Below are 22,330 nucleotides of genomic sequence, written 5' to 3'. Positions count from 1 at the left end.
AATATATAATTATAAATTATATAACACTTCTTAAAGAACATTTATTAATCAAAATAGCATTAAAAACAATAATACATATATGCACAAAACCCAGGATAGACATAGGAATTAAATATATGTTAAAGGTGGCATCTCAAATCCATGGGGGGAAAGAGGCTGTCCAAAGAACGTTTCTGAGCCAACTTGGTAACTGTCTAGAATAAACTGAAGTTGGTTCAGTACTTCACAGAGAAAAACAGGATAAATTTCCTATTTTTCAGGAAGCAGCCCATACATTTAGTGTAACACTCTGCTTTCCCAGAGTCCCCAGGGCCATCAACATGGGGTCAAGACACAGCATATTCTGAATAAGATCACCCCCACTCCATTCAAGATCAAGAGACTAAAGCAACACCTACTAGGACTTCTAACTCCTTAACCAGAAACTCACCCTCCACCCCTCTCCAATTTAAACTCTTAAGTCCTGAAGAGGATCTCTGCCTCAAATACACTCAGGGACTTACTTCATTAGGCCCTTTATCCCTGTGTATGGCCATCACCACACTCTTAGTTAGAACAGCTACACTCTAATCACAATAAGAATCCCTACATTATCTTTTCTGTCTCATTTTCCCAAGCCATCGGATTGCTGAAATTTTTCCACTCTACCCTCTGAAATTCATGGTTCCATTATCAGCAAAATCATCTTCCCTTCACCTTCTTGAAATATGGCTCTCCCCTGTGGACACTACTTTCCCTGAAGCTCTTTCAAGTGGCAGCTGTTTATTCACCCCTAACCCCAGTGTCACTGAGCTGTAAATGAGGTAGATGTCAGCCTTGGTCCTCATTGCTGCTTTCAGACCATTCTCTCCCTAAAAAAAAAAAAAAAAAAAAAAAAAACAGCTTTGAATAGATTGTCACCAGATTATGTCACTAAGTATTCCCTATTTTTGCTGACATATCAAATGTTCTGGACCATTTCCCCTAATTTCTCAAAAATTTCAGCCCCTGAGTCACTGTCTCGCTCTCCACATACTACTCTTTCCTTCTTTTACAACGATTCAATAAACATGTTATAGTAGTTTGCGAGGACTGCCATAACAAAATACAAGAACTGGGTAGCTTAGTAAGTAGAAATTTATTTTCTCACAGTTCTGGAGGCTGAAAGTCCAAGATCAAGGTGCTTACAGATTGATTTCCTCTGAGACCTCTCTCTTGGCTTACAGATGGTCGCCCTCTTGCTGCCCCTTTCACATGTTTTTTTCTCTATGCACAAACTCTCTGATGTCTATGTCCTAATCTCCTCTTTTTATAAGGACACCAGTCAGATTTGATTAGCGCCCACCCTGTTGACCTCATTTTAACTTAATTATCTCTTTAAAGAACCTACATCCAAGTTTAGTCACATTCTGAGGTTCTAAGTGTTAAGGCTTCAATATATGAATTTTGGGGAAACACAGTTCAGCCCATAACACATGTGGATGATCCATTTTATACTCTGTCTTTTCTTTTCCTTGCTTTCACCTCTTTTAATGATCCTGTCATTAAACATATATCCTTTAAATATATATGTCAAATTATGCCATTTACCCTATCTGAGCCACCCACTCTCAAGATTACACAGAAGCTTTGTTATAGCTGCAACTCTTTTATTATCTCAATTTATTGCTTCCCATCCTCTGGTGATTCCCCTTTCCAGCCTAATTCTAAAATATCTTGGTCTCAGTAATTCTTCAACCCCAGTAAAAAGGATACTATTACCTTTGCCCTGCCCTTCGATGTCCCGATTCCACTCTTCAGCCTGCTCCAATTATTCAGTGCCTCTACCCCTTCTCCCAGTTCATTGAACCAATTTGGAAATGCCATAACCCTGGTTAACTCCAACTCTCACCATTCTGTACCTACATTATTAAAGCTGAACAAAAGTAGTCTAACTTTAAATCCATGACCATGAACCTCAGTGGTCCCTTAGTACTACCAGCACACTTATGGTTCTTGTATTCATTCCCCCACACTCCAAGATGACCATAACACCTATTCTCTCTTCCAAACCTCCAACACTTCCTCACTCTTAAAGCCCTTGCTACTTACTTCACTGAGATAATTAAAGGTTCAAAAGATCCGGCACCATGATATCTATGTACCTGTGTCCATCTAGACCCAGGTAGAGTCTGTCTGCCTTCCTACTGGCATAGATAAACCATCTATCTTTATAATCTAAAGCCAGTCCCCCTACTTGTAAACTAGGTCCCACCTCTCTCACCTAAGTGAGGACATTAGTTACCATTTTCTGCCACTATCTCTTTTATCATCAAACTCTTGTTCCCTTCTGTACAACCTCCATCAGCATACACACAAGCTATTATTTATCCCAAATTAAAACAATAATTTTTTAAAATTTCTCTCAGCCTCACTTTCTCCACCAGCTACGATCTCATTTCTTTCCTCCTTCTTAACAAAATTCCTTGAGATTTATCTAAACTGTCATTAATTTCTCTCTCCCCATCTCTTTTAAACCTACTCAGATCAGGTTTTCATCCCAACCACTTTATCAAAACTGCTCTTAACAAGGTCACCAAAGATTTTCATACTGCTAAACCTTGTGGTCAATTCTCAGTCTTCATCTTCCTTGATGACTACTATCAGCAACATTTGACGCATTATCCTCATTGGGGTTCAAGGATATTATACGTCTTGTTTTCTTCCAAACTTAATGGTCATTCCTTGTCAACTTCTTTTGCTAGTTCTTTCCCTTCTTCTCAAAATAGTAATAATGAAGTGCCCAGGTTAGAGTCCTTGGTCTTCTTCTCTCTATGTTTATTCACTTGTCTCATCATCCAATTTCATTGTGCTTATTCAACATCACCACTCAGATGCCTGTTAAAAAACTAAAACAAAACAAGTCTATACTGAACTTGAACAGATATTATATCTGTGCCCCACCACACAAAAATTTCTCCACCCATAGCATTTCCATTTAGGTTGATGATAACTCCAATCTTCCAAGGTCAGGAAAGTCATTAAGTCATCCTTATATCCTCTTTTTCTTGTCCTTGTATCCGATCCATGAGGAAATTCTTCTGGCAAATCCAACAGACTGTATCAATGTGACCACACTTCACCATCTCTGCTATTCCTACCCTATTCTCAGCCTTCATCATATCTTTCTTGGAATTTTGCAGTTGATTTCTAACTGGTCTGTTTCTTTCCACCCCTGCTTTCCTGTAATTTATTCTCAACACAGCAGTCAAAGTTACTGTTTTAAAACATGTCATGTTTGTCCTTCCTCCACTCAAAACTCAGCAATGATCCCTCATTTCACTTAAAATAAAATCCAAAGTCTTTATAAGGGTCTAGAGAGCTTTAGATGATCTGATCCCTGTTGTGTCTCTGGTTTCCTTTCCAACTATTGTCCTCATTCATTGTACTCCAGTCTCATGGCTTCTTGCTCTTTCTCAGGCATGCTCTTAACTTAGGGTCTCAACCTAGAATGTTCTCCCAGAGATTTGCATGAAAGTCACTCACTTCCCTCCTGGCTTTACTCAGATGTTACCTTCTCAATGAGGTCTGCAACAATCACCTTATTTAAAATTGCAACTTATGCCTGCCACTTGGTATTCCAGTTCCCCTCAACAAACTTTATCTTAATTTTAATAGCATTCATCACTTTCTGTCATACTATATAATTTATGTATTATGTTGTTTTGGGAGTTTTTTGTTTTGGTTTGTTTTTTTTAAATCTATCTCCTTCCCCTAGAGTGTAAACTCCACAATGGCAAGGATATTTGTCTTGATCAGTGATACATCCCAAGTACTTAAAATAGTTCCTAGTACATGAGAGACACTCAACAAATGTGTTCAATGAATGAATGAACAAATCAAACAAAAATTTAAATGTTAAAAAGATGAAATTATCAAATGCTGGAAGAAAATTGTATGTTGGGTGGGGGGTTGGTGGGTAGGTGGTGTGTATAGAAAAGCCCTTTTTATTGTATCTCAAAACCTTAGATCCATAAAAAGATAAATAAGTTGAATAAATTAAAAATTTAAAAAATCTTTTGCCCAACAAGACACCCTAAGCTAAGGCAAATCTCAAATCACTAGAAACAACCTTTATCTGTGATTTTCATATCACAGTAAAGGTTAATCCTTGTAATATATAAATAGCTCCTAGAAATTGATAAGAAGAAAATCTAACCACCCAACAGAAAAATAGGTAAAGGCTAGGAACGTACAATTCACACATAAATGGAAATATAATGGCTTTTAACCATATGAAAAGATGCCCAACCGCTCTCATAATACAAATTAAAACTACCCTGGGATACTGTATTTATCCATCAGACTGATAAAATCCAAAAGCATTTTATGGATGAGCTCACAAATTGCTGCTGAAAGTATAAACTGGTATAACTTCTTTGGAAGGCAATTTACCAATATCTGACAAAATCACAAGTGAATAGACCTTCTGACCTAATAATTCCATTTCTGGGAATTTATTCTATATGAATCTATTTGCATGTGTATGACATGAGGTCTGTAAAAGGTTTATTCATTGCAATACAGCATGCCTTAGTAAAATGCTAAAAACAAGACAAGTGTTCATCAGTAAGACTTTGGTTAAATAAATGATGATCTCTCCATCAAACGAAATACTATTCAATTGTATAACAGAATGTGGAACTCTATATTTTGATGGTGAAAACTCCGAGATATAATATTAAGTGAATACTGCAACAAGCAGAACAATGGTATCTTGTGTTTAAAAAACAGAGTAATAAGAATATACATAAACATCGGCATTTGCTTACATGTATAAAAACAAACAGTAGAAGGATATATAAGAAATTAATTAAAGTAGTTGGAGTAAGGAGGTAGGGACTGAGAAAAAGAGAGGAAAAGGTAAGACTAAGACTTTTCATAGTGTATCTTTCTGCATTTTGTACATTATTTTTGAACTATGATATTGTATTATCTATCCTAACAACCACATGTTAAAAAATAGTTGCAGAAAAATCTCCTAAGAAAATCATATCAGTACTACATCATTGAAACGCCAACTAACTTCATTTTATAAGCACCTTGACTAAACACTTTATGTATACCAAATATGAAAACAGAGAAAAAGAATGTTTCTTCATTTAGACTCCAGGAAGGCTGTGGTGAGGGAGGAGCAGGGACTGGTAAAGAATTCATTACTGTTATTTATTGCATACTGAAGGCCTGCAAACATGTCAGGAATCCAAATAAAACAAGGCAAGAAACAGTATTAGCATCAAAGACAACCACTGGCAGTGAGAAGTACCACTTACAGAATGAATAAACAGGTGTATAGCCACTTGAAGTTTAATCTCCACATACTAGGAATGAACAGATAAATAAAAGAGAAGCCTTCCCACTGAGACCAAGAAAAATTGGACCACAGAGCAGTAACGCAGCACTGTTGTTGAAATAACAATCAAGATAGTGGGTAATGAAAACAGGAGGAAAACATAGAAACCGGAGGCAATCCTCCTTATATTTAGCATCTATTAGTTCCTTTCTATGTACAGTTCAAGGCCCTCAGATGAAGAGAGACCTCCATGCCAATGCTCCCACCTTTGGGTCCAAAAGTGGTGAGTACCACTTTGAAAGATCAAAGGATTTTGAAAGATCAAAGGAGTGTAACCAAATGAACTAAAGTAAAATTGAAGACATACGTAAGAATGAATGGAATTGGGAGTATTCTGCCCAAAGAAAAGAAGGGTAAGAGAAAAGGGGAGTAGAATCAGCAACAACAAGAACACATTTGATTACCAACCATTTCAGACATTGGGAATCAGAGAATAAAAATAAAACACAAATACACCCTCCAGGGAGCTTAGGAGATAGGACATACACATTAAAACCAAGTGTATAAACATGTTGCTTGAGAGTCAATCCAGCACAGAAATATATTTTATTATAGAATGCTATGTCAGTACTAAAAATGTTAGGCAATTTCATATAAAAATCTGGATTTTCAGCTTCTTTTCAAAAACTGGGGCACAGAGGATTGCCAAGTGTTGAGAGAAGGAACTGTTTCAGGTACACTTCAGGGATGTATTTTACACTGAGAAAAGAGGGAGCATCATGTGAGAGAAACCACCAGGGGCTTGGGGCCTACAAAGCTTAGAACAAGATGAAGTACAGTGTTGAGGCATATAGGAGTCAGCTTGGGATGCCATAACAAAATACCATGGGCTGGGTGGCTTAAACAACAGAAATTTATTCTCTTAAAATTCTGGAGGCTGGAAGTCTGAGATCAGGGTGCCATGATGGCCAGGTTCTGGTGAGAGCTCTTTTCCTGGCTTGTAGATGGCCCCCTTCTTGCTGAGAACCCACAAGGGGGAGAGACAGCTATCTCTTTTCTCTCTCCCTCTTCTTATAAAGCCATTAATCCCACCATGAGAGCCCCACGACCCTCATGACCAAATCAAAGCCTATTTACCTCCCAGAGTCCCCATCTCCAACTACCATTACATGTGGGGTAGGGGTAAGGCTTCAACATACGAATCTGTGGGGTGGGGGGGGAAACAAACATTCTGTCCATACAAGGGGCCAAAGTAAACCATTTTCTGGGTAAGAAATGCATGTTAATGGAAGCCTGGTTGGAAGAGATATGATTTTTCAATTATCTCTTTTCATTCTTTTGTATTTTAAATTCAATGTACTTAAAAATCTTTCTCCACTCAAAACCTCACTCTCTAACTTACAAATATTACATCCCCAAAATCTCATCTTAAAATCCTTCTAGAAAAGGTAATGTATATTCCATTCCATACCAATTACAGACATAAAACCATGAGGTCAGTTTCACAAAGAACATAAGAAAATTTGTCTTGCTAATTTATGTTTACCTTTCATGAAAAAATAAATATTTTTAGTGAGCAGAGATTTAGAATTTGGTCAATAATTTGATATACAAAATTAATTAATTAACTTAGTGATGGTAAATTCAGTCAAATGAGGTCACAAGTTTTACTTTAAAATTAATTACCTGTACACCTTCTTTAACAATACGGAAGCATTTCATTTATTTTTCAAAACAGCTGTTAAGTACTTAATTTTTTTAAACATGCTGCTAAAAACCTTCTTTTGCCCATAAATTCACCATATTTACATTGCTATTATTCCCCACTTCAGCTCCTTCTTTTGAAAGCAGGTGGCTTGTATTTCATAATTAGCAAATACTAAAATAGATCATCAAAATGCAACTTTGTCAAGCTCCTAAAAGAAAGAATTTATATCAGAATATGGTCCAATCCATATTGGTGATAGCGCTGATAAAAGTCAGCTCTATACAGAGGTGTTGCTCTCTCATAGCTTTGCATACCCAACTCTCCCTTCACAGGTCCTTAATGTCCTCATCTCTAAAGCTGGGTCTGGAACCAGGGTTAGCTCTGAAAATGCAGGAGAACAATTTGTCTTTCCTATGTTAGCCCAAAGGAGACCTCATAATCTATGTGAACCACTCTGTAGATTTGAGAGCCACTTATCTGCCATAGCTCTACCACTTACTAGCTCTTTGGCCACTTACTCTCTCTGAACATCACTTCCTTAATCTTCAAAAGTGACACAATAATAATGCCTGTTGCCTAGAATTATTATAAATTAAATTCTTAGTACAGTGTTCTACAAAAAGAAAGCACTTAATGCAGGCCAAAGAAGAGACAGATTACATGAATTTAGTCTCTCTCCTTCCTGAAACCATATCGTAATAGAATTGTTTTGTTTTGTTTTAAGACACAAAGCCACAAGGACAAGGAGAACAGAAGAACAGAGAAAGGTAAGAAAAGTTTAGAAGTCAGAAAAGCAAATGATAACTGACTAATGGTAACTGACAGCAGACTGGGGAAGGTAAAATGCAAAGCAGGTAATGAGGGAAGTGAGAAGCAACCCCATTTAACACATATAACTGTGCCCCCCACACCCCACCCCTGCCTAAGGTATAGGTGAAAATAAAGCCAAAATACGAAGATTGATGAAAAGTCTTTGTAAGAACCAGTTATCCCACCATTATAAAACCAGATCACCTGTGTGATGGTTTCTCCCCAGAAGACATTTACAACCTTAATGCTGAGACTTCAGGCTTCTTACCCTTGTACTTCACAAAAGTGGAAAGCCAGGCCTATAAATAACCTGTCAAGAGACTGGAAGAGCTTTCTCAGAAGAATCTGACCTCTACCTTGAAAGATAGGGACCAAAACAAACAAAAATGGAAAAGGCTTCTCAGAAGAAACAGAAACTATGCAGGAAGAAGAAAATTTCAAGATATTACTAAGACCTTCAGTAATATAATAAAAAATAATGCATCTGTGAAAAAGAGAACAGAACTCTATTAAAAAAAAAAAAAAAAAGGAGCATCAGGAAACAAAAGAGAGCTTTCCGGTCTCCTCTCTAGACAATAAACACAGTAGTTAAAGCATGAGTATGCCCCTTGATAAAGATTTCCTAAATCAGCAATGCCACATGAGTGTTTTGGGCTCTGACATCCAGGTTTCACATCCTTTCTTTATATGCATCCTCCCTAACTCCCTGTTCTGATTTAGATATCCCCTATCTGTGCATTCAACATGCCCTGTGCATACATCTTTCACAGCACATACACAATGTACCTTAATTTCTGTTTGTTTGTCTATCTTCCATACGAGGGTGTGAAGTTTCTCCAGGGAAGGGACTGGATATCACCAACACATAGCATAGCCTCTGGCATATTAGTAGGTGCTCAATAAATTTTTTGAGTGGATAAATAACTGGATGGGAGAACTGCTGTCACACCAGGTTGGTATGTCCCCAGGACTGATCATTCCAAAAGCCCATTATCAGTTTTGCTAGACTCCCATACTAAACTCAGACATGCCACTTAACAGAGAGAAAGAACCAGAAAAGTGTTTGAGTAGAGGAAGAAGGGATGAATGGGATCCTCCCATCAGTAAAGAATGCCAATTTGAACAGATAATATCTAATTATATACAAAAAAACCCAACTCTATGGAGCACCTATAGAATTATGCTTCTAGTTGCAAAGGCAACTACTCTATTACTATAGTTAAACTCCAAATAATCCATTTAACAGTGGTCATATTTGAAGTTATTTTCTTCTTTTTGCTTCTGACTTTTCTGATGTTTTTTACAGTGCAAAGGTATTACTTGGATAATAAAAACTAATTGTACATGAATAAAATATATAAAATAATATGAATTCAAATCAATGCTGAAATATATTTAAAAATTCTCACCTGTTTATGAAATGTACTTTGACCCAACAATGCATAGGATTCACTACATTTGCCCTGGCTCCTCTCAGATCTACAGAACAAATATCTATGCAAGTGAGACCCAGACATGCCTATTTCTTACAAGCTACACAGATGGTTCTGATGCTCAGGCGGGTCTGAGAGTCACCATTTATAGAACACATGAAGGCTCATTACAGATGTATGATCTTAAGCCAAGAACTAGGACTCCACCAAGTAACTGCATTCAGTGACTTCACTCATAAGTTGTAAGTGGCAAAGTCATCATTAGCTGAGTAAGAAGAGGGGTGGAAGGAGATACATAAAGAATAGGATTTCTTGGGGTGACTACTGAGCACCGTTTAATCCAGATCCAAAGTATCTATTAAGCGAAGACAATGGGTAAGATAGGATTTATCAGGCTTATTTCAAGTTTATCTTGCTCTTCTATATTTCTAACTGCTAAGCAGTAATTTCTTAGAGGATTACCTCCATTAAAAACCCATCCTCGGGGCTTCCCTGGTGGCGCAGTGGTTGAGAGTCCGCCTGCCGATGCAGGGGACGCGGGTTCATGCCCCGGTCCGGGAAGATCCCACATGCCGCAGAGTGGCTGGGCCCGTGAGCCATGGCCGCTGAGCCTGCGCGTCCGGAGCCTATGCTCCGCAACGGGAGAGGCCACGGCAGTAAGAGGCCCACGTACTGCAAAAAAAACCCAAAAAAACAAACAAACAAAAAATCCTCATCCTTTTTGCTAGCAATTCTTTCCAAAGTATATAAAAACCTATTTCAGTTTTTAAGAAGCTAATCAAATGGATATTCGAGTTCATTTGCTTGGTGTCCTTTGCTAAGAGTTGACACTCAAATAAGGGCTTATAGCATACGCATTTGAGCTACTAACCATGTCTGCTAACCATTTATCTTCCTTTGTTTTTTCTAAACTGAAAAGCTAAAATTCTGTTAGCCTGTCACTTTATTTTTATTCACTATATTACATTCAAATAGCATCACTATTATATTAATGTAATAGATGATCTCTGTAATTGAATGTGAATACTATCACTTTATACCCTTCTAGAGTTATTAATTTCCGTGTATTCATTGTATTTTCAAATATGGCTGCACAGTAAATAATACAACATAAAGAGGCTTTAACCTATTCCCAAAGTGTATGTATGACAAGGATATAAAGCCAGTGGTGTATTAACTTAAAAAATAGATCAACCTTATCTTGTAAAAAGAAGATAAAAGGTAGTTCTGTCATTAAAGACAACCATGCTTGAGGCTGTAAACCATACTTGAGAATATAAAGACAAGCCTGGAAACATGTGTTATATTTTGCTTCCTGTCCTTGAAGAAAGTCAACTCAATGGACATTTTAAAAACAACAAAAAAAAAACAGATTCAATCATTCAGGTATTTCCTCACGTTGACTAGGCTGAGAAAGCATAAATTCAACAATAAAAACAAAAATAATTATAGTATCATTTTATAGCACTTTACAGAGAGCTTTAATATACGTGAAGGTGAAAATTAATTGAATTCTTAAGTGTGGCCATTACGCTATCCAGATATCCTAAGGCATATAAGTGGAAAACCTAATGGTATTCATCCGAAGAGTAACACAGTAGTACCTCAAACCAGCAAGAAAATTCAGAGTGAAAATTAAATACCTGCAGAGCCATGTAGGGAAGATATTTGAATAATACAAGAATTATCCTCAAGTTTTTGAGAAAGGGACTCAGCATTATCTGCCAACCGTAGACAAACCTGGGTTAAAGGACTACCAAGTAGATTTTGAGCTCTTTGTATTGATGCTGGTCTGCACCCTCTGGAGTTTCCCCTGGTGAAATCTGAAACTGGCCCTGCCACATGGAGGACAAAGAGAGACTGAAGAGAGGCAGACCACTGCAGATTGGTAGGCAGCAGGTTAAAAGGCAAGGGAACTTATGTAAGTGGCTCGTCTTGGGCGGCCGCAAGATGAGTAGATCTCCACACCTGCCAGGCAGAATCTTAAGGTTTATATAGAGACCTTAATGGGGTTCAGTCACATACACAGTCCAAATGGTCTCAACAATACTTTACTCTCTTAAGGCTTCATCCATGAAATGGCTCTGGCTATGGGAATGGTGGGCAAAATATACATTTCAAAGACAGGAGAGGGGTGAGGAGCCTCCAATCGCCTGAATCCAGCTTACAGGTCAACAGGTGGTCACATCCTCTCGATGACCTCCTCCAACACTCCAACCCTCGTAACCGGCTCTTACAATTTCACACACACCCCTCTTCTGTAACGTGCCCTGAGTGGTCAGCAAAGGGTTTCACCAGCAGGAAGGTGGCTCATTTGGCGGCTCTCTGGCTGCATTGGAGGCAGATTCCACAGCAGCCACATGGGCACATGCAAGAGAAAACACAGAAAAAGGTAATGTTTCTCAAAATAAGTAACAGTTTTTTCCACCAAGAGGCCCATGATCTGAACCTGATTTATTAAGTCCCATAGGCTGGAGGTCAGATCCCTCATAACATTCACTTGTGTATTCATGTGATTTAATAAAGATGATGCCTTATCAGACTCATCAAGTATGAACACACAACATTCTATTTGGATAATGGCACAGGTGCTTCCTTTTGAGACTGTAATAATGTCCAAGGCCATCCGATTTAGGAGGACAGCATTTCTCATGAGAGATATTTCATTGTTCAGGAAAGACAGGCTTTGTCGGCTATCATTTAAGCCTTGCTGGGTGAATTCAGTAAGGGTTTCTCTGTGTGCTATAATATCCTCCAGGCCAACAAATGGAACAAAGACGGCAGCCAAGTGATTGTACCAGTGGAAAACAGAATGTGCCCATCTGGCCTTGAGGAGAGGGGGTTTGACAATTTTTGTTACTTTGGGGTGGATTCTCCCCTGTGCCCAGGGAAGACCTAGATAGAGCACAGTGGCCCAACCACCCAGGTGAAAGCCATGGCCAAAGATTTGCACCACACTGCCACTGGGTTCCATTCGGGTTCCCCCAAAAATACCTGGCGGTCACAAGCAATGATTGCCAAACCAGTCATTATCCTTTCATGTGACAGCGTGACTACACAGTTTTGGTGATATCCATTCCATATTCCTGGTACAATTGGGTTGGTTCTGTTTAGAGTGATTCATCTGTTCCCAACATAGGGGTGCCTGGGTTCAAATGTCCATGACCCAGGGTGAGCCACATGAACCCATCCCAAATCTAAGTGTAACCACCTACAGCTCTAGTGGTGGTAGTTTTAGGACCCTTCTGGTCAGCAGAGTGATGGGCTGCCTGTGTAGTCTGATTGACAGAAAAAGAATACCCATGCCAAGTGTTACTGATATTCAAGCCACAGGTCAGGTCTCTGGATGAAGTATTGGTTGATACTTGATTGGTTGATCAAGTATTGCCAGATGAATTAAGAGTACTAGTCCTAACTTGTTCTACCTTAATATACTGCTTTAGGGCCTTCTAATTCTCTGCCTGGAGTGGCAATGCCCACTATGGTAATCCTGATGAGCTAAAGAAGGGCAGCTTCCCACAATACCCAACAGTTGGATTGATTCCTTTGTCAGGCATACTAGTGGGCCCACTGTAAAAAGGTATTTCCATTAGGTGTCCATCCTGTGGCCAGACAACAGAGTAGCAGCAGAAGCCTAAGGCCAAAATGACAGATTTAGTAGAAACTTGTATGGGAAGATCTTCCCCTTTTAAGATTTACACTTGTGGACTAATCCTTAGATGTTAATGTGACTGCAGCTTTAAGAATTTGACCTGGTTGTACATACCATACCTGTTGGCCAGAGGAGGCAGCCCCATCAGGCATGAGGAGATGGGCTTGGTGTGGGATGTGCCAGATCGGGCCTCTCATTTTTCCCCCTCTTTCAATGGTACATGTTCCATTCCAGGTATAGTATGTTTCAATAGGTCCAGCTTGCAGCAAGACAATAGGATCCCAGTGGAGATTGCGTAGTTCCTCCTCACCCAGAGGTATGAAGTAATTCACACATCCCAGTGGAACTTCCCATTGCCAAGGATAATGTCTTTCCCAGGCATGATGGAGCTTTGTACTCTCAGCAGCACAGCACAAAAACCACAAGAGAACCAAGGCAATAATTGTCTTCAAGACGTCCAAACCTTTACGGCATTGGGTATTTGGCAAGGATTCCCAATCTGGCATATGGGGCAATATGCCCTATAAGTTGATCTTTCAAATGTATTAAAGCCTGGGATAGTACTTTAGTCCACCAGACCAAGGCAGTTTTACCTATTAGTAATTTAATTTGCTGGTTTACTATTTCATTTTTCCTTTCTACTAACATAGCAGCTTGCAGGTTATAGGAAAGGTGGAACTTCCATTCAGTGTCATAGTCTTCTGCCTAGTCCTGCATATCATGACCTTTGAAATGTGACTATTCCACGGGAGTATCCACATGGTACTCAGCTTCTCTGATCCCCTAATGGTTGCAGCCTGGTTTGCATGGTGACAGGGGAAAACTTGAGTTAGGCCAGATGTAGTGTCCACACAAACCAGGGCATATTTAGAACCCTCAGTCAGAGGAAGGAGGCCAATATAATCAAAATTTGCCAATCCCTCACCATTTGGGAACTCCAGTGAATGGCCCCAAACTCTTTGGTAGTTGCCTTGGTTATTGTTTAGAACACACAGGACATACTGTTAGTACATGAAACAAGCCACTGTATTTCAAAGGCAATTGGGCATCCTTGACAATATGCCATCACACCCAGGCACTAGAGTGGCCACTCTTTCTATGCATCCAATCTGCTGTATCGGCTGAAGGGTCAGTTGTTAGGGATTATACTGGAGCAAGGGCATCAGCTTCCTGATTGCCAAGGGGGTGTCAGTGCCTTATGAGACAGGATGTGGAAGACAGTGAGGACTACTTCAGGCTCTTGCAGGCAAACCCAAATGCTCTCCATACATCCTGACCCCACAAGGGCTTATTCACAATCATCCACCCCTTGGTTTCCCATTGTCCAAGCCATAGACAGGGGTTGGCATACAGGGTGCTCCCCTGCTGCAAACAGGCATGCCATTAAGTCAACGTGGGAGTTTAAGCCATGGCAGAGATGGGTCAATGGAACATATTCTCAACCTATCTCTTGAGAGAAAGGGAAGTTCTTACTATGATATGTTGTTCCTTCATAGGAGGCTCTGCCTGGAGGAGTGCTGTGTACACTGCTAGGAGTGTTGCTCTATGGGGGGGGGTCTATCAGGTTTCTGTCCCCTTCTAGAGCTGAAACCAAAACCTAGGGGTACCCTCTTCTGTTGTTATTGCCACAGTGCCCAACCCATACCTTCCTAAGTCACAGATACATTTAACAACTCAAATGGTAGCCGTGCTTGGAAGATGCCCAGAACTTTTATCTGTTTTATTAGTATTTTTGCCTTCTCAAAGGTGACTTGTTGCTCTGATTCCCAGTTCCACATGTGCCCTTTCTTTAGCAGGCAGTATAAGGGATGGAGGCAGTCAGCACAGGAGGGAGTAAAAGTCTTCCAAACCTCCCACATCTACAAAGGCTTGCATTGAATGCTCTTAGGGATTGGATAGGCTTGCATCTTGTCAATCAGAGCTTCTGGGACAATACACATCTTACCTGACCATATGACTCCCAAAAACTTTATGGTAGTGTCTGGGCCTTTACTTTTTTGAGGATTCACCACCTATCCTCTAGGTTGAGCCCTCCTACCTTTGCAAATGGCACGCTAAGTTCTCCAACTTCTTATCCTGCTCTCCCATCTTGTCTGCCAGCCCCGAAGCTAGCAGAGTAGTGGACAACCACACATCCTTCTCTAACCGCAGCTCTTCTTCCTGCTTTCTAACTCAAGCTTCAGCCTCTAGTTGGGCTTCAGTGGCCAGCAACCTGTCCACAGTAGAGGTCAGCCCCCTGCACGGCCATTCGCTCCCCTTTTTTGCCACAGTAGCTGTACATTCTGTACACACACACAGTCCACAATCATCTAACATATGGGCCGCCCCTTCCCATACAGAGGTCAATGGCGATCTCTGGATTTCCCCTTGGGATGTCTCTTTTTCATGGCTCATTTCTTTGGTCTCCTGGTTGGCTCACCAACTGTTGGTTCCTAAAGCTGGGAGCTACCCTGGTGAAACCTGAAACTAGCCTCCTACACAGAGAGTGAGGAGAGACCAAAGAATCAGGCAGATGAATCCAAATTGGTCGTTGGCAGGTTTAATAAGCAAGGGAATTCACATACAAGGCTTGTCTTAGGTGGCCACAAGGTGAGTGGATCTCCATACCTGTCTGCCAAAATCTTAAACTTTATCTAAAGGCTTTAATGGGGTTCAGTCATGTACACAGTACAGATGGTCTCAACCTTACTTTCTTAAAACTACATCCTGGATATTGCTCTGACTATGGGAACAATGGGCAGAACATACATTCCAAGTGCAGGAGAGAGTATAAGGAGCCTCTGATTGCCCAAGTCCGGCTTATGGGTCAACAGTCAGTAAAGTCCTTTGAATGACCTCCTCCAACAATCGTGAGCTCCTTATGGTGAACAAAGAGACTGCTTCCTCCTCTCTTTCTTAAAGCCCAGCACAGTGCTAGATATGTAGGAGCTCAACAATATTAAGTGAATAAACCAAATAATATTCTTTTTCTTTAAACTGAACTTCACTCTATTTTTTCTTTTTATTGAAGTATAGTTGATTTACAATATTATTAAATCAATTAAGTTTCTTATATACAGTCAGTCTACTACAGCTTCACTTACAATTCCCACACCACAACTCTTCTGAGTAAAATACAGGCAGATATTAGATAAAAATATGATGTCTAACTTGCTTTTTTCCTTTGATATATAGAAATAGAGAAGCTGCAGAACAGAGATGGAAGAAATGAGCAGCTCGGGTACCTCCTCTATGCAAAGTCATCCATAGGTATAGTATAGTATGATCCATTGTGGCTTTAGAGGGAGCTGAGAACTGAACACTATACAGCAATATAAGTGAAGGAAGTACTGCTATGTGCAATCACATGGATCAATTTCAACACACATATATAGAGCAAAATAATCTAGACCTATGACAAGTCAGCCTCTTTTTGCTTATTTTCTGATCTCTAAAGGGATTAATAATAATACCTACTACAGAGGTTTTATGAAAATCGAGTTGTCTCTGGTACATAGTAAGCAGGAAATAAATGTCAATTGTCATCAAAATAATTAATATTGTGACTATATGTATGATGCTACACTAAACTGTGGGAAGATAAAGGAAATTGGTTCCTGTCTAAAAGGAATTTACAATCCAGTAGAAAAGATAAATAAGTGATGGACATAACTGCTATGTGCCTTGGTTTTCCAAACTGAGAAAATAGGGATACTGATAACCACCTCATACGTTTTGAGAATTAGAGATTATTCCCTAAAATATAAACTCCATAAAAGCAGAGACTTTTGTCACTGAATGTTTTATGGTATTATCAGGATACTTACCTTGGGAAAGGGAAAAAGTACAGGACTGGAGGGACACAGGTACAGTTATGACACTGGTAATGTTTTATGTCTTGATCTGGGTAGTGGTGCTACAATGATCATTCATTCTGTATGTATATTTGTATTAGTCAGCTTTGTTTTTTGCTGCAGTAACAAATAACACCAATATCTCAGTAGCTTGCAACAACAAAAGTTTTTTGTTTCTTGCTTCCATTACATGAGAGCTGCAGTCTACTGGGTTCATTTAGGCTCAGCTCAGCTTGGCTTCATTCCAGGAGTCTTCTCCTCTTGGACCCAGCCTAAAAAAGTAGCCACTACATACACTATATGTGGTATGATTTTTTTTTCACATGGCAGGGTTCAGAAACTCAAGGGTGGCTAAGGCAAACTGTGCTGTATTAAAATCTTTGGCTCAGATATGGTGTACAGCTTATTTAAAACTGTTTCTGATCTATTTGATCTGGTCATCTCCCCATGCCATGAGCCATACCCATAGTTCTCTGAGACATAGAATAATTTTAAGATATTTTGCGATATCTATCAAACTTTAGTGGGAATACACCCTTGGTCTCTTTACCCGGAGCTATATTCTTCAGCTGAAAGCATTATTTAACAGATGTAATTGAAATCCCAAATCAGTTGATTTTGAATTAATCAAAAAGGAGATTATCCTGGGGAGGTGAGAGGCAAGGAAATTATTTGGAATAGGACCCTCCCTGAGATAAAACAACTTCTTCTACTAGTCTTGAAGAAGTAAGCTGCAAGTGTTGTGAGAGAGCCTGGGAAATGACCCTGTGGCAGGGAACTGCCAGCAGCTTCTAGGAGCTAAAATACCCTCCATCTGACAATCAGGAAAAGAGGGAAACCTCAGTCCTATGGCTGCAAGGAACAGCAACCACATGACTGGGAGAGAATCCCAAGCTCCAGAAAGGACTAAAGCCAGGCAGACACCCTGATTACAACCTTGCAGAGGTTCTGGGGAGGCAGTGCCTGAACTCCTGACCCACAGACACCATGAGATAAAAAATGTTTGTTGTTTTAAGTGGCTAAATTTGTAGTAATTTGTTTTACAGCAGTTGGAAAAATAATAGACCTTCCATTCCATAGTCTCTACATGGCCTCACGCTGGTCCTAGCAGTCTTCAGATTGTCTAGTGCAGTGGTTCTCAAGTTTCAGTGTTCTTGGAATCTCCTGAAGGACTGTTAGAATAAAGACTGCAGAACCCCAACCTCAGAGATTCTAATTCATTAGTTACAGAGTGGGGTTCATGACTGTGTGATTCTAACAGTTTCCCAGGTGATGCCGATACTGTTGGTCTAGAAACTACACTTTGAGCATCACAGGTCTACCATGACTACATTACTTCTATGCACTTTAAATGCCCTCAGTTGCAAAATGCTATGAGAACGTAAGCATCTGATACAAGCAAATGGCTGGCCTCCTTTCATATTAAAGGTTTTCATAAAAGAAAAAAAAAAAAAGGGAGAGGAAGATCTTATTAAATGTTACTCATTAACCGTAATACCTGATTTTCATTAAACTACCTGATTCTTATTACTCCTGGGGCAGGTGTGCAAATGCTTATTTCCATAGATGCACCAATACATTACTTTTCCCGTATTATAATTTACGTTCCTGTTTTTCTGTACTATTTTCAATATAGTGGCCTGATTTATAGCAGAAATTGTTAAAATGTCATAACCAATATTTACACTTGAAATTGTTAAAATGCCATATTCAATACACTAAGAGGGCTCAGTAAATTTAAACTGAATCACTAATTATGGATTAGATTCATAATATCCCTGTTGTCACTACTGAAACAATTCAATACACACATTTTTTAAAAGAATTACAACTACTTATAATAATATCATCAGGGAGCTATGAATTTGCTATTCATCTGTTTTAGTATTAGGTTTAATATTTGGGCCAATATACCATGGATCTAAAAGACACTACACACATCAAGAGAGTAACATATACCTAGGCTTTTTATGTTTCATGTTCCAATTTGTTTAAATACAAAAATCACCACCTTTTGTGTTCATTTTCTATAAAGGATTTTTTTTTGACAGAAGTGCCTCTTTCTATGCTGGCAGCTTCCAAGTAACTGCACCATGGCAAGAACTGCTTCATTTAATGAATATTCATGTCAAAGAGATATTTATAACATTGTTCGTCATTGTTCCTTTACCCTTTCCCAACACACACTTTGAGAATTATAATTAATTCTTGAAATTCTAAAGGAACTACCTTCAACTCTTATACTAGACTTTTTTTTTTAACATCTTTATTGGAGTATAATTGCTTTACCACGTTGTGTTAGTTTCTGCTGTATAACAAAGTGAATCAGCTATATGTATACATATATCCCCATATCTCCTCCCTCCGAAAAGACAACCCTCAGAATGGGAGAAAATGTTTGCAAATGAAGCAACTGACAAAGGCTTAATCTCCAAAATTTACAAGCAGCTCATGCAGCTCAATAACAAAAAAACAAACAACCCAATCCAAAAATGGGCAGAAGTCCTAAATAGACATTTCTCCAAAGAAGATATACAGATGGCCAACAAGCACATGAAAGGATGCTCAACATCACTAATCATTAGAGAAATGCAAATCAAAACTACAATGAGGTATCACCTCACACCAGTCAGAATGGCCATCAACAAAATATCTACAAACAATAAATGCTGGTAGGGTGTGCAGAAAAGGGAACCCTCTTGCACTGTTGGTGGGAATGTAAACTGATACAGCCACTATGGAGAATAGTATGGAGGTTCCTTAAAAAACTAAAAATAGAACTACCATATGACCCAGCAATCCCACTGCTTGGTATATACCCTGAGAAAACCATAATTCAGAAAGAGTCAAGTACCACAACGTTCATTGCAGCTCTATATACTAGGCTTTAAAACACACTTTTAAACAACAGACCTTCAAATTAAAGAGAAATAGAAATTAGAAATAAGTATTTGTGGGAGGAAATCACATCAGGACCCAAGGTAAAATAATACAAGAAATAAAGTTGATAGTTAAAAGCAGTATAGGGCTTACCTGGTGGTGCAGTGGTTGAGAGTCCGCCTGCCGATGCAAGGGACACGGGTTCGTGCCCCAGTCCGGGAAGATCCCACATGCCGCAGAGCGGCTGGGCCCGTGAGCCATAGCCGCTGAGTCTGCGTGTCCGGAGCCTGTGCTCCGCAACGGGAGAAGCCACAACAGTGACAGGCCCGCGTACCGCAAAAAAAAAAAAAAAAGCAGTATAATACTTTACTTAAGTAAAAACAGAAACAAAAAAATAAAATTAATAGATAACATAACATTAATACAAAAATATAAGCTCTTTAGGGGTAAGGATTTCTTTTCTTTTTTTTTTTTCTTTTTTGCGTTACGCGGGCCTCTCACTGCTGTGGCCTCTCCCGTTGCTGAGCACAGGCTCCAGACGCGCAGGCTCAGCGTCCATGGCTCGCGGGCCCGGCCGCTCCGCGGCATGTGGGATCTCCCCGGACCGGGACACGAACCCGTGTCCCCTGCATCAGCAGGCGGACTCTCAACCACTGCGCCACCAGGGAAGCCCCATGGGGTAAGGATTTTTGTCTTTTTGTTTATTGATATGTCCCCTGTTTCTAGAATACTTAGTGCAGAGTAGAAATCCAGAATGTTTGTTGAATAAATGAATGATTGGATAAATGCATGAATGTGTGTGATGCAGAAATCGACCATGGTTCTCACAGTCATACAAAACACATCTATGATCCTGTGTGTACTCAGGACTGCCAATCTGGAATGTGCAAATGGTTCAGATTCCAGCACAATATGCTAGATTCTTAATATAAAAGTGAGAAAGAAAACAATCTTGGCGTTCAAATGTCCATTGTCTAGCATGGAAAAGCCATATGTACAAATAGCTCTGGTACAAGAGGATGAGTGAAAAAAGTCATATATAAGGATTATTGGGCCACAGACTGGTTGAAAAGCTACCAAAAAATGATAACATTTGAGGACTACCTAAAAAGATAAGTGAGAGGCAAAGCAGTACCATACTCAAAGCAAAGTTACAAAAATATCAAAGTTTACACTGTTTTTGGAGAATAAGTTTTAACTGTAAACTGTAGCAAGAAATATATATATATATATATAGAGAGAGAGAGAGAGAGAGAGAGTATACTTAACTGAAACAAGTTTTATGAAGTAATACTCACCTTTATTCATTTTGTGTATTTGATATTTTCTATTTTTTTTAATGCTGGTGAAGGTGTATTAAATCAATTTCAAGATCCATTTGTTTGAAAAACTATGGGTTTTCACATTGAATAGATGTGGTGAGTAGACCACTGGCATGAAAACACAAAGAACACTCTGCCAGCACAGCTCCAATTCTTCTCCCATCCAGGTGGTTAGCTGCTGAGCTGCAATGCTTAGAGAAGGACTACGATCTGGTCTCCTTCTTACTTAAAACAACTCAGTGTGGTAGAAAAGATGAGTAAAGAAATCGCTCTCCGTATCAAGCCAGAGTGCAGGAAAGGAAAGTGCCACAGGCCATTTTCTCTCTAATCTGGACATAAAATTAGGGCTTACCATTATTCTATCTAAAAGGGTTATGAGAGTTTGGAAAGGGAATCATCTCACATCTGGGATTATCCTAAATTTGATCTATATCTGGATTTATCTCAGAGTTTACCAGAGTCAAATTGTCACACTGCACTACAAAAAGCAAAACTCTCTTCTCCTTCCCCTATGAATAACAATTTAATTGCTTCCACAACAGTCTTCACTGAAGACTATTAAACACTCTGTACATGTCAGGCTCTGTTCTAGTGCTAGGAACTACAATAATGGGGAAACAAAAGTCCAAGTCTCCTGGAGTTTATATTTTACAAAAAGCAAATAGACAAATTACATACACTCAGCTAATAATAAAATCTATGAAGGAAATAAACAGTGTCTTGAGTTAGAAAATAGTATTTAAAGTAGCCAGGGAAGGACCTTCTTAGGCGGTAATATTTAAGTTGAGGCCTGACAGATGAGGAGCCACTGAAGTGAAGTGCTAAGAAGAAAAACAATCTTGGACTTCCCTGGTGGCGCAGTGGTTGAGTCCGCCTGCCGATGCAGGGGACGCGGGTTCATGCCCTGGTCCAGGAAGATCCCACATACCGCGGAGCTGCTGGGCCTGTGAGCCATGGCCTCTGAGCCTCCACATCCGGAGCCTGTGCTCCGCAACGGGAGAGGCCACAACAGTGAGAGGCCCGCGTACAACAAAAAAAAAGAAAAAGAAAAACAATCTTCCAGGTCCTGGAAGAGCGTATGTATAGACTTAAGACAGAAAAAAGGTGGAAGGCCTGTATATATTGAGCCCAACAGGGAGCTGGGAAGAGAAGTATGAGATAAGCTGGGAAGTTACTTGAAGTTACTGGATTGTTTCAGTAACTGGAAGAAGAAGTTACTGGAGAATAACATGGTCCAGTTTAGATTTTTAAAAACTCATTCTTGTAGCTCTGTGGAGAATGGATTAGACAGGAGTATGATTAGAAGTTGAGAGATCTCTTAGGAGACTGATTTCCATACAAGCAAAAATGGGAAATTAGACTAGGTGTAGGCAGTGGATAA

This window comes from Tursiops truncatus, chromosome 1, assembly GCF_011762595.2.
Source record: "Tursiops truncatus isolate mTurTru1 chromosome 1, mTurTru1.mat.Y, whole genome shotgun sequence".
In the NCBI taxonomy this organism is placed as follows: Eukaryota; Metazoa; Chordata; class Mammalia; order Artiodactyla; family Delphinidae; genus Tursiops; species Tursiops truncatus.
This window is presented reverse-complemented; position numbering follows the sequence as displayed.